A 19154-nucleotide genomic window follows, 5' to 3' on the forward strand; every position below is an offset into this window, starting at 1 on the left:
GGGGGAGCCCCTGTGTGCAGAGTTTGTATGTTCTCCCTGTGTCAGCGTGAGTTTTCTCTGGGTACTCCAGCTTCCTCCCACAGTCCAAAGACATGCAGGTTAATCAGTGACTCTAAATTGCCCGTAGGTGTGAATGTGAGTGTGACTCTATATGTTATCCCTGCGAAAGTCTGGCGACCTGTCCAGGGTGTACCCCGCCTCTCGCCCAGTGTCAGCTGGGATAGGCTCCAGCCCCCCTGCGACCCTCAAGAGGAAAAGCGGTTACGCAAAATGAATGAATGAATAATAAGTATGTTCCTTTTAGCCTACAATCGCCTGAAAATAAGAATTGTTGCATATTCCTTACCTTAGAATGAGCCATTTATATCTGCATAGGGAGCAGGTCCTAGGTTATAGAGATCGCCATGTTGCACCACCATGTTTCTACAGTAGCCTAGAACAGACAAACCAAACACTGGCTCTGGCTGGAGCCTATCCCAGCTGACATTGGGCGAGAGGTGGGGTACACCCTGGACAGGTCGGGCACCTACGGACAATTTAGAATCACCAATTAACCTGCATGTCTTTGGACTGTGGGAGGAAGCTGGAGTACCCAGAGAAAACCAACGCTGACACGGAGAACATGCAAACTCCGCACAGAAGGGCTCCCTCCTGAACCACGAACCCTCTTGCTGTGAGGCGACAGAGTTAGCCACTACACCACCATGCCACCGATTTGTAACATGAAAATACTTTATTTAGTATTTTTACCGGTTGAAATAGCCACTACCGTTTGTTTAGGAAAGAAGGAAAAAATGGCTCGTGCAAAAACTTCCTGAATAATAAACATTTAAGGAATTCTAGACGGAAGAAGTTTTAACTGGTTGCGATCTGCAATTCACCGCTAGACGCCACCAAATCTCCCTAAATCTCACACACTTCACCTTCAAAATGCTGCATGTTAATGCATTAGCCTACTAACGGTAACCAAATAATGTAATATGATAACTAACAGGGGTCATTCTGCTGCCGATAAATATTTTTGATACTTTAACTACACTTTTCCTTACCATGCTTTTGTTGTTTTCATCAAAGGTCGAGTGTGGAGGATTTAGTGGCCTTTAGCAGTGAGATTGCTGAACGTCTAGGAGAACGACGGTGGCTGACGCAAAAACGTGAATGGCCCTATCTAGAGCCAGTGTTTGGTTTGTCTGTTCTGTGCTACTGTATAGAATAACATGGAAGACGACCCATTTTTAATGCAGATATACATGTCTCATTTCTAGGGTAAGAAAATCCCAATCTTATTTCCAGGTGATTTCATCTGTGTATACAATATCAGGCAAAAAAATCAAAGTGCAAAAAATTATGACGCCAAAACGGATATTTTAAGACACCACAAATAAACAGTACTTTCTGATTGTTAAACACAAAGCTTTCTTATTTGACAAAATGAACACAGTGACTATTGACAATGTAATTTTGAAACACCGGTGGCTTTTATTTATGCCTTGAGCTCAGTCTGTTGTTCGATATTGCATGCTGGGGTTACCATACCATCTTTATATTTGATTTCTCAGAGAGGTGCTGCAGACCAGAGGCTCCTGGCGGGCATTTGAGGTAGAGAGCTGGAGATCAGAGAGCAATGGTTCAGCTGAGGGCAATGACTGATAGTCAGCTGACAGTGACAAGGAGGAAAATCTCAGCTGCTTTCACACACACACACACACACACACACACACACACACACACACACACACACACACTTTTAGTGTAGTACTCCAAAACATGCTGATGAAAGACATTTACTCATGCCATGATTCAGTTACTGCTAATTCAGCTGCTAAATTCATTCGGCTCTCTGTGCCTCACTTATTTGACATTTTTAAAAGACCTGGGAAGTTTAACAGTTTTCTTGACATGATGTGTTATTACTGTTTGAACCAACCAACCACACTGTTGCTGAAAAAGTGTTTTAACCTTTGTGACCTTTCCCAGATTTCCACTATGGCAGCAAGCGCCTTCGCCTCTTCGTCACAGGAGAGTGCAACCTGACACTGACCATGAGCCGTAGGGTGCACGAGGCTGCAGAGTGACAGACGATCTGGGATGTATCCCACTCCCTGTCAGTCACTCAATAAGTGGCCTATTGTCCAGCGCTCTATTGTGCCCTTGTCACATGTATGCCAAACAAAGAGGGAGAGAGGTAGGCTGCTCTGTGTGCCAGGAGGCTAGCGTTACATTCATGGCCTGGATGCATAGAAATGAAGAGACACCGTCTGCTGGTGAATAGACTTTGATATTTGAATGGAGACAGGAATGAAGTTTCAGCTCGCCACCATTTATTATGCAGACTGTATACATGCTGTTTGATACTCAAAGTCCCTGTAGTGCTTCCTGTGGTGTCACTTTCACATTGTATACAGCATGAGCTGCCCACACAGCATAAGTGTCAGGTCAGGATTCAAGAGGAAACAGTAAGTTGACAACATGTTTCTGAATAAATCACCAAAGTCATCCTGGATTTTAGTTAACAATAGTGTTGCTTAGGGTCTTGCTAGCTTACAGAAGTGCAGCACGCATAAACTTATTTGCATACCCACTCGCTCTGGTTTACTCCCTCTTTCATGTCTGCGTGTATTTACAGGTATACACTACTCACTAATGCAGTGGGTTGATGAAGGGCTCTGCATTTGTAAAGCTCCGGGTTAGACTTTTTAAGCAGCTGGAAAGAACCTAAAGAGATAGAGCAAATTTGCCTGTTTGCTAAACTCTTCATCTGAGTGACTTACTCCATTCAGAGTATAATGAGAACGCATACTTGTGTGTGTGTGCGTGTGTGTGTAGTGTAGGGCCATGGCGTGCTTGAGAAATAATAAAGAAACTGCTCCCAAAGGAGGAGCAGATTCTTCGAGGGTTGGGTTACTCCCTAGAGATGCATCTGTGTTTGTAGCAAGTGTGAACAGTATACAATAAAGTGTAGCAGGTGTGGCACGTATTGGAAGAGCCCTGAGAAATGGAGGCTGGCTGTTTAAACCTGCATACCTGTGTGGCTATTTTGTGGGATCAAATGACTCACATCTTAAAGGTCAATGCCGTGTTTCAACCTCAGTGTTTAAAAAGCGCTCTTTTTGGAGAAAGGTTGCCAAATTTAATATTAATGTTAATGAATGTTATGAATTATGTCCTTGAAAAAAAAATAGCCCAATTTTTGTGTGTCGGTATTCAACCACTTCTGACCTGAAAACAAAGACGGGAGTGTATTCAACCAAAGACATTCAACTAAATAAGAGACATCCACTTAACTGACAAGTATACACAAACAAGGGATTTGACACCTCACCTGGGATATGAATAAATAACACACCGAACTTAAAACACACACTAAGGTGGATAAATAATTAACAATCACCCGTCCTTGGAGGCAGCTCTTAAGGGATTTTCGAAGATTTTAATGGTCATGGACATCTCTGCTTTATTTGACAGCAGATTAACAAGCTAGTACAGCATCTGTAGCGCGTGGCACTTAACATAGCACACTCAGCTATTGAACGCACCAGCTCTTCAGGCATTTAGATTGCATTTTCCTCTTTTTTTTTTTTTACCATTTACCTACTCAGTCGGTGTGAAAATACAAGCGGGGAGAAAGAGTAGGCCGCTGCATTGACACGTCAGCTCTTCAAATTCTCTGCAAAAATCCAACAAAGACTTTCTTAGTAGAAGAGGAAAGCTCATCCTGTATGCTTTGAAAGTAGCTGTCACTTCAGATTTCAAGGCTTCATTGTCTGCTGAAGTTCTCTCTGTGCACAGTGCACAGGGGATGGTGTGTTTCACAGCTGCTCACTGCACCCCCTTTTGCTCAAGTGTGGAAGTGTTTACACGTTCCAGGGCCAGAGAATGGAGAGCATCATATCAAACACTCTGTAAGGTGAATAAATGGAGAGTTTGATTTTATACTTTTATTTTATACCATAATGTAGTATCCACTTAAGAAAAAAATATTATTATCCACTCGTCTTCTCTCTGTAACAGTGCTTCCCAACCTCTTTTTATCAGACATACCTGTACACTGTTCAGATGCAATCAGCAGTGGTGAGAAGGTTACATTTGGAATTTAATAGATTACTAGTTACTCTGTTTCTATTACCTTGTACTTTATTAAATTGGAATACTACTTCATTACACTGTATTCCTCTTTTTTTTTTTTACCTTTCGAACAAATGTTTTAAACTGGGCGATAAAGGTGAAAAATGTCTGGAAACAGATGAAGAAGCCAAACGAAGGCGTTCCTGCACTGCAAAAAGATGCAAAGCAACAAAATTAACATTTCTACATTTAATTTTTTAATTTAAATAATAGGCCTATATTCAGATTCAGATGTCACCCCTTCATAATCACCAACATTTTGATCAGAAACTGGAATTACACATTGTTTCCCAGCAACTGTGACAGATTACAATTACATTTTTACATAAGTAGTTACATCCCAACATTTAAAATGCAGTATCCCTTCATGTTAGCGATCTATTTCAGCTGTTTATCCATTACCTCAGGTTTATCCATGAATTTTAGCAAACTATTGAAACTATTAGTCTATTAATTTCAGCTGTTTTAACCATTATCCAATACTTTTAACTATAGCAACTGTTTACCCATTCATTTATTTTAACTATTTACCTTGTGCAGCCAATAGCATCCAATTCCTTCCTCCCATTTCTTCATATGCTGTGACTTATATGTGATATCTTCATTAAGTTCCAAACATAAAAAAACTCGAATCCAACTTCTGCAGCATTTTAATCAGCCTACAATCACAAGCTCCCTAATATACCACCATTTTCACACAACCTCTCTAACAACCAAATTACACAGGCTTAAAGTTGCCCTTGCAAGTGTAATCCTACAGTGAATGCCTGCTATCGGCTAACCTGTTCTCACACACCTTCCCCATTCTGCGACAAGGGAGAACGAGCGGGGAGGATTAGGATGCAAAGAGAGTTCCCTAATCTGTGTATTAACAGCAGCCAATTCAATCAGGCTGTCTTGGGCAGGCAGATTTTGGGAAGTAATCTGGAGTGTCTTAATGTGATCTGCGTAAAAAGTCCAGGCCTAATTGGAGTGGGGAAACACACACTTTTAAGTGCAGTCTGAAACCAGTGTGCACACAGTGTTTCTGCCCCTGTACATGCATGCACACAGAGGAATCTAAATGTTGCTGTGAGTATTGCATGAGTGTTATCAGACATGGCATCACATTTTGTTTTTGATAAAACAAAGAAGGGTTGAAAGAGAAGCACAGAGCAAAGATGAGTGTGCTGCGTGTGTGTGTTCCCTCTGTATGAAAAAATAATTGGCTCTTAGTTCTGGACCAAGAACTTATTATTAGACTGCTGCCTTTGTAGATGAGACTGCAATTTTACAGGGACACAGAATGCTTTTCAACTTTGTATAGAGACTCTAAAATGTTGTTTTACCCCTTCCACTTCCTGTTTAAACTGCAAAATCATTTTCGGTGGGATATATTTAATTCCACTTTCACCCTGATTGTAATTCTCTCTGCATAAGGTGTCAGCTTGTCTTTAAATGTGACGTCTGTGTTCAAAACCTCCATCCCCCAAATAAAATCACCAGCCCCTCATGTATGATAAATGAAGCTGGCTCCTCAGCCATCTTTTCTGGTTTAATAAGGCTAGAAAAAATGTCTACTGTGCCTGTGCAACTCTCCTCCCTCTAAGCAGTCACTTTAATTATTGACCAGGCATGGGACACACTTTTGTACACACACAAACACCCTAGTATATACACACACATGCATACAAACAGTGGTGAGTGATATCAGCACAGGCCTTTACAGTACACAGTCACCAAAGCGGGGGTCAGCGAGGAGTCAGCTGGATAATGGATGAGCTTGAGTGAGGCAGCCAACAAATCTGTAGCACTCGCCTTACACCCTGCCTGTCTGCCCGGGTGCCTGATTTTCCTTTTTGTGTATGACAGTGTGACTGTGTTAGAGGAACAGAGGGAGAGAAACTGCCAGTCTGTGGAGCCACTTTCTGAAACACAAGAGAGAGGAAGAGTGACAGAGACAGAGGTAAAGGAGCAAGACGGGAAAGTAGAGCGGAACGTCCCTGTGATCTATCTGTTCATTTTATCTGAGCATATGTTCAACTGGCTTTATCCTATTTGTTCCTAACTTAGTAACTGTGCTAAGGTTAGGGCTGATAGTCAATTTTAATTCTAGAAACTATAAGTTGATTAATCAATTAGTCAGTTGATAGAAAATTAATTAGCAACAACAGCAACTGAATCTGATCACTGCAACCTTTGAGCAAATTTGACCGATGATAATAGCTTCCCATGACTTCACCCATCACAGCAGTCCCCCCATAATGTCACTAAACTCACTTCCTTGTTTCTGGTTGTGAAGATGCAGACATGTGCAACTATAAGGTCTCACATTTACCAAACAAAATGACTGCTAAGCACCATGCAAGGCCATTCCCTGATGTTGAACACAGACCATAGAAACTGACAAACACTTTTTGACTGCAAAAGACACCGAGAGAATGGCTGAACCACGCGGACAACAGACAAGACAAATTACCATGACAGAGGCTGCTGCATTCAGATCTGTTGTACATGCTAAAATAATCAATGAGTGAGCTGATTAAATATGCAAGGTTAGTGGTAACGTTAGTGTAGTACAAATTACAAATTCAAAACAGTGCATTTTTACTTTCACTGGAACAAGCTGTCTTCGAAAATATACAAAAAAAGTATTATTTATACTATTATACTATTTTTGCAATTTACAATTTCCCCAGCAATTTCACTGCAAAACAGCTAAAAATATCTCAACGTATACTGCAATTTTTTTGGAAAAGCTGCTGTGAAATTAGACATTTTAGGCCACAACAATTCCAAAATTGCCCGCCAAATCCTGGAAGGACTTATAAAGGGACTGAGTTAACCCAGAAGACCAATGCCACTCTCAAGTCTGTGCGATAAATATGAAGCTACAGCCAGCAGCAGATTAGCTTAGCATAGCATGAAGATTGAAAACGGAAGTGAAAGCTCACTAATTATCTCATTTGTTTAATTTTGTGGTTGGAGACTGCCAGAATATTTCTTGGCCGGGGACAGTAACTTGCTGGAGACAGACAGTAGTATCAATCTTCTCATCTGACTCTTGGGGGAAAAAAATAAGAGGAAAGAAATAATATAGCAAATGAGCCGTCTCAAAATGGTGAGCCTTTCCTTTAAACTTATGAAAGGAAAATGCCAAAAATTTGTTGTTCCTCTCGAATGTAAGGAGCTTTTTTTCTATTATATACAACTATAAATTGAATATTTTTTGGGCTGTTGGTCAGACAAAGCACCTAATTTGAGGCTATGACCCTGTGCCCTATGCGTCGTAGTCATTGATCAATTCTGCTTCGGTGGCTTCACCCTCTGACCACCATCATTAGCACTTTCTGCTGTGTCTCACCTCTGCGTCCCACCTCTGTGTCCACAGTGCCCTCCTGCCACCTCTCCCTATCTTTCCATGTCTTGGTAGTCAGTCCCCTTGAGGGCTTTTCCTTGCGTGGTACTTGAGGAACAGGTGGGCCTTCAGTGTTTTTTGAAGATCAATTTGAGGATCAAAACTTAAGTTTCTTAAAAAAAAAATCATGAGAAGAATTAAGTTGAATCACACCACATCCACATCTACAAATTAAAGAGACTGCATCGTACACACTGATTTGGCATGCCCGCTGGTGTGATTCCAAAATGGTCTCCAGTCTTTTTTTATTCTTTAATCCGTACAAAAAAGTGTAAAACATATTAGCTATAAACTATTTGCTCAACTATGTCTCGGTCAGGAACAGTTGCCAGACGGTCTCTTTCAGCACTATTGATATTATTTCTTTGACTCTTTCTTTCATTCATCAGCTCTTTATAGTGATGTTCTCTTATGCGAACCGCTGTACTTTCACTGCAGTCAGGGCAGGTTTTAAAGTTCGTCTGCTCTTCCCTCTTATATAGTATATTCAGTTCAATGCATTCACGTGTACCTTGCAGTAGTGGTCTTATTACATAAAAGGGCTTGACAGTGTCCTTGTTACAGTGAAATGTAAATGCCTGACTGTGATGCAAACTTGTAAAGAAAAAAAACTCTTCATCTGCTATATCTTCTCCCTCACCCTTTCACTGTGCTACCAGTTATCAGACTGCTATATTCTTCAAGTTCAATTGGACATGAACATCCGCAAGGCCAGATTGTCTAGACGCTCGATTTCAAAGGCCTTTTAAAAACTTGAATCAATAAAGTTGCTCTCTCATCAACACACTGCTTCCCTCGATGTCTAGCCACAAGAGGCCTGATAACATTGTGCTTGTACAAACTCACCATCAATTAATCTTTATCGTTGTGTCTCTCTCTGCATGTGTGGCGGTGGTTGTCATAATTGGAGAAGAGCTCTCTCAGTGGAGGAGAATCCCAGTATGAAGTTGCTGAGTGTGTTCTCACTGCTTATACTGGATGACAGTGAACCTTAATGTTTGCATGTGATTATGTGTGCTTATGTGTTATCTGTGCGTGGGGGAGTGCAGATTTATGTGTTACAGTAAATGTGTGAAAATGTTACCACTTACTTTGCTAGTGATCATTTCCCAAGGTTGTAAATGTACGTGTTAATGTGAGTGCAAAATGGTTGTCAAAAGAAATGTAACACCCTCTTGTAAAAACATGTACCTACATTTTATGATATGGTAATTATTTACATGAAACATACATTTTTCTGTCAGCTGCTGAAGCAAAAGTCCCTGTGTGTGTGTTCCACTGGCTAGCTAATCGCCACTGCTCTGTTACTGCTAATATCAAGACGACGTCACCATGGAAGCGTAGCGCGAGCCCTCCAGTCCCTCCTTTACATAAACAGCATTGGCTCTGTTAGCACTGTTGCCGTCAGTGTTCTTCCTATCAAACTAGCTAGCACTAGCTTAAAAAGTCGCTAAAAGTCACAAGATGATGTCATATGCTCATTTGCATATTGGTTACATCATCGCGCATTAATTGAAGCATTAATACGTTGCTAAATTAGGTACAATCCTCAACAAAATATTCGAATGGCATGAGAGCCATGGCACTTATACTTTAGTGCACCACTTTCTCGTGCTTCCGATCCAGAGAGCATGAGCATTAACGTAACCATGGTCACTATGACTAAACTCCTACAACGAGCGATGCCTCCTCTCTTCCTGCCTGCCAACTATGGCACAGTGCAAGAGGAGAGATGGGGAGAGACTTTGGGCTGATGGCAGAGGAGCCATGGACTGCGATTCAGGCCTTCAGGAAGTGCGCAGGGCTTAGTCTCTTACACAGACGCCAATGATGTCAGCATGCTGGGTGACTCTGTCGTCTGTGGACATTCCCATAGGAAAGTTGTAATAGAACTAGCGCTGGCTCCCAGCGGCAGTGATGTGATTGGATCCAAATCCGTGTACTTCCGTACTTCCTTGACCAACGGCTGATTAGCTTTGCCTTTCACCTGCCTATACCGGAATTGCTGTTCCCCGACGCTGAACAAACCCGATAAATATCCACACGTTTCTTCGGTACAGTAGCCTGAGCCATGACTACATTACGAACCTACTTAACCTGCTCTCTGTGTTTCTGGTACATCTCTGTTATATGTAACACACGTGCCGTACCTATGGCAATGCCGTCATGCGGTCTGGATATCCCCACCCAGTTCTATTACAAAACGAAAGACGAATGTCCCCAGACTCCCATTCCAAAGTAAGGGAGGCTGGTCACGCGCGACTACGCAGGGCTTTGAATCCAATTTTTGGAGTGGCCAGACAGTGGTACTGCAATTTCCCTGGGTCCGTCACGTGATGCCATTAGGCCCTAAAAGACTTTTCCCCATAGACTTACATTGGGAAAGAGGTGTATATAAATCAGTGGTTACATTTGTTTGAGCATCACGACCCCTGCAAAATGACTCATTTACCTACCAAGATTAATACATTCAGTCATATAACATATGGAAAGTCTAAAAGAGCCTCAAGAATAAATTATTTTATCCCGATTCAAGCTAGCAGATTCAAGCTGATGCTGAAGCGGAAGCCACTGAGCAACTGACCTGATGCTGTATCCAGGTCTCTAAATACATCCATGCTTGCTAAATTTGTCACTAGTTGCTTTTAAGAACTAACGCTAACTAGCAACTGAAAAATCACAAAATGCAGGGAGAAATTCACCAGGTTGGCAAGACTGGTTGGCACTGTTAGCACTGTTTACGCTGTTAGCATCATTAGCTGCTAACACTGTTCGCTGGTAGCTGCTAGCTCAGCCACCTCCATGTTGAGAGCCATGTGGAGTTAACCTCTGAATCATAGATACGCTCTTAATAACCTATAAAGCTCCTTTACCCAAATGCTTTCAGTGAAGCTCTTATCTCTCAAGCAATACTGGTAAAAATAAAATATATACTTTTGCCACACAGTCACCAGTGGCAAAAGTATATATTTACTGTTTTCACATTTAATTTCTCGTAACTTGCTTGATTGTTGATTACAACATCAACAACCCAGTGCTTGAGGATTTTAGCTCTTGATAAATGGATTAATGAAATGTAAATGATGTCCTATGAGGATACTTTTATTCATAGACACACTTACCAGTTGTGGATTAAAACTGATGCACATAAAGACTGAACTGTTTCCACAAATTCAAGTGGATTCAAATTACTGTTAGCTATTTTGGCAGTGTTTTCTGTCTGCTCTCTTCTTCTATTCAAACAACCTTTGGTCTCTATTTATAGATCACATCCTCTTCATTTCTTAGTCCTCAGGATTTTCAATTATATGCAGACTCTTTTAAGTACACTCGCTGGCCTGATCATGGATCATTAGCTTGTTTCAGTATCCACCGCAGGCTTTATTTGATATAAAGCTGAGAGAACAAAATACAGGGCATGCAGGGCAAGCTTAAACTCACTGGCTTTTCAAATAGTATGCGTATTTGGGTCATGCATTGCAGCTGATGGTTTCCTCATATGTGTGTGTGTGAGTGTGTGCGCCTGAGTTTTGGAGTGTGCTGAGGCATGCTACATGACTCATTTACCATGGAAAAGGAGGGGTTTTCCAAATAGGCCTACTATAAATATCTCTGGTAGTGTACTCTAAACATGGCTGAATTATTACATGTACACAACTGGGACAAAGATACATTTCATCACACGCCAGTACACACTCAACATCTTCCTTATACACCTGCTAATTATGAAACGTTGTACCAATTGTTATGGATTGTGAAGTCTGCTTTCTCTCTTGTAAAGACGTGTCCTGAAATGAACCGTCTGTAACAAGACAAACAGGAGCTAAAAAAACAACTGGTTGATGGAGGACAGAACAGCAATTTGTACGAGTCAGACTGAAGGAAATAATCGAGACAGGTAAAGATATACCGCTGTGTAAATGGCAAATAGGAAATGGCAAACCATAATAGCAATATTTAAAACATTTGCTCAGCACTTGCAGCGAAGAAAGAGGCGGGAATGCAAAAGAAGGTGGAGGAGATCAAACTAGCGCTGATAAAGAGCCGAGTTAATTCAGATGGAAATGTTCAGACACATGCTGCCTTCTAATACGGAGACAGCTCATCCATCAAGGACACCCAAAACCATTGAAAAGCTGTGTGCATACATTTCATTTTCCATTATTACTATTCACAGCTTTATGGCTTTATTGGCAGCTGATATACTTGGTGCTACTTTGCCAGTTTTGACCATTAAAGTCTATACATTTTATGTCTGACTGTTCCTACAACTTAAGGAAACTTAGATTTAGGGTGTTTTAAGACTTTTTAAATGCCACTCAGAATGAAATTTAAGACAAATTTCAAAAAACAACATGACTAAACATCGGTTATGAGGAGTTGGGGACACTTTTGCCAAAATGATTATGGTAACCTTAACCCTGACTTTTTTGTCTCGTGGCGGAGACAAGGGTAGAACAAAACTGGGAGATAGCCAGCCTCCATCGTGCAGAGTTTGAAAAACATTTTGCATAAAATACACAGAGCCTCTTATGAACTGCCTTGTGGTGGTTGCATGCCGCAAAATCTTGAAATAGCCAATTTTTTTTTGTTGAATTTGCACTTCCCCATTTCGTCCAGGGCACAGTGACAGCTACCAGACAGTTAATCCTCTGCTCTGAGCATCCAGGCTGTAAAAACTAAATACGAGTGTTGCTGGTTGCCCTGTCTTGATCTACATGATGTTAACATAACAGACATATGGGAAATTATTTAAGAAAAAAATGATGTTTGCAATTGTTTTGAGGTTTAACAATGCAACATTTACATGTCTTAGAATTTTAAGACTTTTGAAAGCTTGGTTTAAGTCATTTCAATACCAGTTAAGGCCTATTTTTTAGATTAATGAATTCAGTGCCTTTGAATCTGCAGGAATTTATATGCTGTATGTTCTATATACAGGCCCCTTTTAAAAGCTAATCTTGATCTCAACTAGACCACCTGTTCAAATTCCTCACCAGCTACCTGTATGGCATTTAGCAACCAGCTGAATCATGTAAGAATTATATTGCAAAGTCAATCTCGATCTGTGCTTTGTGTGCAGCTATGCGTGCCTGTGTAATGTCTGTGTGAGCATGCCTGTGTTTATGAGTGCGCTTGCTTTCCCTTCTATTAATAGCAGACCTCCAGTAGCTGACCCTGCATTAACACATGATGTCAGTCAGCAGGCCAGATTATGACCCATCAGATTGTTACTCTGACACCCCCCCAAACACACACACACAGATGTGAAAACACACCGCATGATTGGAGTACATACTGTACATTGCTTTCATAGAATATATATACTTACTCTCCTGCCACGCACCTTCTCAAACCGCTAAACCTGCACACAGGAAAAAAATGTTATCTGTCCACAGACACACACGTCTACACATATGGACATACAGTACGCTTGCACTAGCAGCCTGTGAAGGATTATTTTAGATCTGTGAGTCTGCAGGACTCCTTGCATACAGTACATACCTCCATCAGGGGGAGCCAGGTGCTGGGTCTGCTGAGGCCCCACTGGAGAGGCACTAATCCTGGGTCACTGCTGACTGTCAGGGCCTGGATCCTGAAACTTCTGTGTCAAGCATGTAACCCGCCGCTGTGTATCAACACAGAGGAGACAAATGCTCCGCAGGGTCGGTCTGCCGAGGGATTAAATACACGACTTGGTACTGTATGTTCAGTATGTTGATATCAATCACACACACACACACACAGACAGAGAGAGAGAGAGAGAGAGGGGGAGAGAGAGAGTCTCACTTCCCTCATTTCAGAGGCCATTGCACTGACTTACATTCATATCCTGGAGACTTTCCCAAACTCTAACCTTGACCTAAAACTAACTTTAACCTAAATACCAAAGCTAATGTTGTAACTATGAACCTGTATAAAAAGAAGAATAAGTGCCAGTGCATTATAACTTTCTTTAAAGAGTTATCTTCCCTTTCACCTGACCTTTCTGTAACCTTAACCTCTACTTCACCCCAACCTTACCCTAGCTTTAACCCAAGTCTTTAGCGATTTATGTTATGAGGACTTGTGTTTTGTCCCCAAAGGGACGGCGAGTCTTCACACTATGACTGTGTAAATAGATTTATGTTCCCACAACATCATAATACACACACACACACACACACACACACACCATGTCTGTATATGAGATAAAGGTTTTGTGTAACTGTTCACAAGTCCGTGTGGGTACAAGTTGTGCAAGAGTGTACATGTGAGAAAAAAAAGTGTTGTGTGTGTGAATTCACAGGGGGGAGAGGCACTGAGGGTGGGGTGCATCTGTGGATGTTAGGCAACATAGAACAGCTGACAGTACTGCTTTGCACACTCTCTCTCTCTCTCTCTCTCTCTCTCTCATACACACATTAACACACTGCACAATAAGACTACTGCTCTGTCATCAAGTGCTTACCACTTCCTCCTCCCCTCTACTCGTCTCCTCCCTCTATCCGCATATAGTATAGTACTACATGCTCTAGTTGACAGCTCATGCCGAGCCAGCACATTCCACATTATTACTACTTCAGATGTTTGTGGCCCAGAAGCGCGTCGATTGGCTGAGCTGCCTCAGACACTGGGGCTACTGAGAGCCAATCAAGAGCCTGCTCTGGGGAGTAAAGAGACAGACAGTAAATTCAAAGGGAACTCCCTCTGCTGGGCGATACAGAGAATGTCTGGGGTTGTCTAAACACAGACACAACTGTCTGTTAATGGAATGTAATCTAATATTCACTTCACAAGGGAGGAGTTGTTTTCCAACGTTTGCTAATACTACCAATGGGTTATATTTGCTCTCCTCTCTCTGTCACCTTCCCTGGCTCCGGCTTTCTTCTTCTCTGACTCAGTCACTTCACTATTCCTCATTATTCTTGCACAAATCTTACTCACATATATGAATATATGCACTTCCTCCATATCCATCTCTCCCCCATTAATTATTCTCTCTCACTACCAGTATGAGCCGTCCTGCAGCTCGGCCTGAGCAGACATAAGAACACCAAATGACACATTTACACATTAGGACACATGCAGACATATAAAAACCACCGGTCCAAGCACAAAGACCTGCTGCTGCTGCTGCCCTACAGAACACCATGTCGCCCTATGCAACCCTGGACATCATCCAAAGGCCTTGCATGAAACTCTGTGAGGCATCTAAGGGTGGAGCATCCCTCCATACAAGTTCCAAAGAAATATCAGACTACTGAGTCAGATGGAAAGTCCAGTGACGGAGGCGCAAAAGGTGAGTCACAAATATGTGTCCATGTGCGTGTGTGTGTGAGTAGGCCAGTATAAAGTTCACACAGTATACTTTCAGAGTCAAATAAACCACAATGCAGATGTCACACGTCAAATATGAACTCTTTTCAGTTTCATTTACTTCATATTGGCGTCCTCGCCGGGTGAAGTGAATCTTAACTCAGCAAGCCTTCAGCACATACTGACAATACACCCATGATACAAGCACTGTACTTGAGTAGAATTTAAGGGTACATGAATGAAAAACTAAATTATAAGTTTAGCTAAATTGTGCAGTAGCTTGCTGGTTTAACTACATTCATATTTGCATTGTGATTCAAGTAGTTGAATTACCTTTTTTTTTGGGCTACTTTTGTGTATTTAACTACTGAAACTACAATCACTGGTCATACAAGGGAAGGAAGGGTTTTTATTTTATTCTACCGTTGCTTCTTTGCTGTAACTGAACCCCCTTTGACCACAATTAGTCATAAGTATTGATTATTGCTATTCATTAACATTAAGGAATGTTTGAGAAGTTGTTGCATACTATTGTAGAAGTTACCTGGCTAACTGAGTAACCCTGCTCGGTGCAATACTCCCACCTGGACTCTAGTCTCTTAAACCAGCTGTCTGGCTGATGAACCAAAGCTAAGGTTCCTTACACTTTCCTATGATCCGTGGGCTATTTTATTTTATTTATTTAATTATTTGATTTCATTAATTTATGCATTTTTGTTGACGTGAACAAGCGGACACTTCAGTAAACTCAGTAATGTTTTTTGCTTGCATGTGACTTTTTTGTATTATATTTTGTTATAATTTTGTATGACATACATTTTGATCATTTTTCTCTTTTTTGATATTTTTATGGGCATTTTTTGCCTTTAATTGATAGGATAGTGAAGTGTGGGGGGGGGGGAGAGAGGGGGAGTTGAACCCGGGCTGCTGCGGCAACAGCCTTGTACATGGGGCACCTGCTCTACCACTAAGCCACCGACGCCCCTTGATCATTTTTCAAAGATTTAGTAAAGAGACTTTTTTTAAGTCGCTTTAGTTAACCAGACTAGATTTCTCCCGAGGGATGCTCTGCTGTAGTATAACTTTTTCCTGCGTGAAATATCTTGTAGCTTGCAAAGGCTGCTTCCCCAACAGTGCTTGTACTTTTCTTGAGTATGTCGATTTTATATTACTTTACACTCCTACTTCACCACATCTCAGAGGGAAATATTGCTCTTTCTACGTCATTACATTTATTTTATAACTAAAGTTACTAGTTAATGAATAATTAATAGAATATCTCATTAAATTAATAAATTACCATGTATTTTTTTATAGCTACCCGGCAGTATAAAAAGTAATCAAAATTAGCTCCATCTTTACCAGCTGCAAAATTATTATCAATAATTATAATCCAGTAAAATTACCAATATTCTGAAATTAGCCATTTAGCACAATGAGTACTTTTGGTACTTTTAGCATATTTTGAAACTAATACTTGTGTAATTTTACCAAAGTAAGACTTTGAAGGCAGGACTTTTACTTGTAACAGAGTATTTCTTCTTTTGCTTAAAAGCTCTGAGTACTTCTTCCACCACTAAACACAGTGGAGCATTTAGCAGCTAACAAGTCAGCTATTTTCCCCAGGAGTTGGTGGCGACCAAAAACAGAGCTGAAAGGAAAGTGAATATTGAAATGAATGCTCATGTTTTGCTTTATCTGCTGGATGTGTAAATTAGCACGTGTTTTCTAACCAGTTTGCTGCATCAACTTCATAAGGTGATAATATGTCAGTATTGCGCGTGCAGCTTGTTTCGGCCACCCTCAGGTGCCCAGAAAGTGAGTTGATACAGCTTTCATTTTCATTCAACCATTTCTTCAATAAAAATTTGAGTGATAGCTGTAAACCCTTCACACCTTTAGTCCTGCAGCTCTGATGAAACTGTCTTTGCTAAAGTTGTACAGTATAATGTACTAAGTAAAGTTTAAGCGCAGTGTCACTTCACCTCAAGTGTCTTTTTGTCTAAGAGTGAAGACAACATTAGTTATGTGTGTGTGTGTGTGTAGATTGGCGGGCTGGTGTCTGTTTGTCTTTCGCATGCTCATGTACTGTGTGTATGCGACAGAGAGCAAACAGAGAAAGCTGAGCTGTGCAGGGCATCTCTTGTATAATAACTGAGAGCTTTAGTGAGGCTGGATGAATTTTAATAGAGTTCTGCGGGGTATTCCATCGCCTCTGGTCCCACGGCTCAAAGATCAGAGAGAATTTTCAAGCATGGTGTCCCTCAGCCTCTCACACTCGCTCCCTCTCATTCTTTCTCTCTTCCTCCTTTTTTTCCCTCCGCACTTCTCTTCCCATTTTCACTCTCCCTCTTTTCTCATTTTGAACTCCCTTTTCCAATCCTTTCCTTCCTCTTGGGCTTTTGTCTCTCTCTTAATCCCTTTCTGTGTCTCACACTTTCTGTTGCTTTTTCTCCCTCCCTCTCTCTCTCTCTCTCTCCACTCCGTCTCCCTGTGAAATTTGTATTAGAGCCACTCGAGGCGTAATTATTGCTAAGCCTCTCTCAGTTCCCTGGCACAGAGAACAACTCATGACTCTCAGCACAAAAACTTGCTACTGAAGGACAAAATGCTGTGATGAACTTTTAAAATCATGCACAATGGCTGACAAAATGTTTGGATAGTTTTTTCCCCTCTCCCTGCCTCAGAGCCATTTAAGGAGTTTAATACTTTTTTTGCTCGTATCTAAGTTCTACAAGCACAAAATTTATGGAAGATGTTACACATTTATAATTCAGACACTGCATTTACATATGTTCTACCACTCCTCCTTGGCGTCAGACCACACATGAGGGTGTAGGTACAAGCTCCGAGATGATCTATTCATCCCTAAAGGTCAGAGTTTGGAAGTAATTAGAAAAAAGAGGAGACACCAAAGAGACGTATGAAAGACAACAAGGCTGCCTTGACAGCAACATGGTGCACAACAGCTCAACACAATGACATTAGACGACCAGAGCTGGTAGAAAAGTCTTGAATGGTGTCTGTGATTTGTGTCTTTTATTTCATTAGAGTGTGCTGGAGTCAGAAAGTTGGCAAGAGACTGGTGATAATTACTAATTCATAAGGATTAATGGTTGCTATTTAAAAACCTACCATTCCGTGGAGAGCCGAACGAACGTTGTGTCTTCCTACTGGGACCCTTAAGATAAAATATGCCCCTGGCTAATCTTACAAGAACACGGCTCATAAAAATTCAACTCCACAGCACTTTGGCACTGGAAATAAAAAAAAAATAGTGTAACTGAAGTTATGCCTTACATCAAGTTACCTACATAAACTGTCCCTGAGTGGCAACTTTTTTGTCATGTGAGTAACCTTATTAATTATCTTAGACCTTTGAAGGGACAGTTCACCCCAAAATTAAAAACATATTTCTCCTCTTACCTGCAGTGCTGTTAATCAGTCTAGATTGTTTTGGTGTGAGCTGGCAAGCGTTGGAGATATTCAGCCAAAGTGTGTCACTAGAAATGAGGGACTCCTGAAGGAAAAGTCAGGGTACAGAGACAACCAGAAAGTGAAAGAGGAAGAGAGGCAATGGCTACATGTAAGGAAGCACCAGGTGTGACAGACAGAGCTGAAGGTGAGGAGTGAAGCAGACTAATTTTCAGCAAATAAAACCTGCTGTATCAGGCTCAATCTTAAAGCTACAGTAAAGACAGATATTAAACTAGAGTACCTTAGGCATCCATTGGTACCTACCATGGACCATCCATCGGTACCTGCCATGCTATCTTCACGGAAAGGGGGCAAATAATGTGCCAAAGTTACACTAAACTTTGACAAGGGAAGAAGTAACATCGCCTTTTTTCAAAATTATTTCTACACACTGGGGTCCCTAAAGTCTTGCAATTATATACATTTGTTATGACTGAAAAACTAAGAGTTAACAGCCATATACTCTTTACACTATTTCAGTTCTGCACACAATTTGATCTTACACATTTATTCCTTACAGTACTTTTTGCAGTCAGTGTTTGATTTTACTTCTTTCTGCTGCCCTCCCACCCCTGATGGGTTTGGAAGAGGGGCCCACTTTGGCAGGCCTGGCCTTCGGCATCAGATACCTATGCACCGAGTCAACAGTAAGGGCTGCACTGGAATTTTTGATGCTTCGAGCAAGTAAACAGTGGAAATGTTCGCATGGGTTGGGCAGGAGGAAAGGAGGTGGTGGATGGGCCCAACAAATTCTGGACTTTCACCCAGGAGGCTGCTGTTTGTTTCCCCTGTGAACCAAGTCAATTGAGTTATTCTCCTAACAGTGAAGTGTGCTAGTTTGTGTAGCACACTGCAT

The sequence above is a fragment of the Epinephelus fuscoguttatus genome, linkage group LG17 (assembly GCF_011397635.1).
Source record: "Epinephelus fuscoguttatus linkage group LG17, E.fuscoguttatus.final_Chr_v1".
Lineage (NCBI taxonomy): Eukaryota > Metazoa > Chordata > Actinopteri > Perciformes > Serranidae > Epinephelus > Epinephelus fuscoguttatus.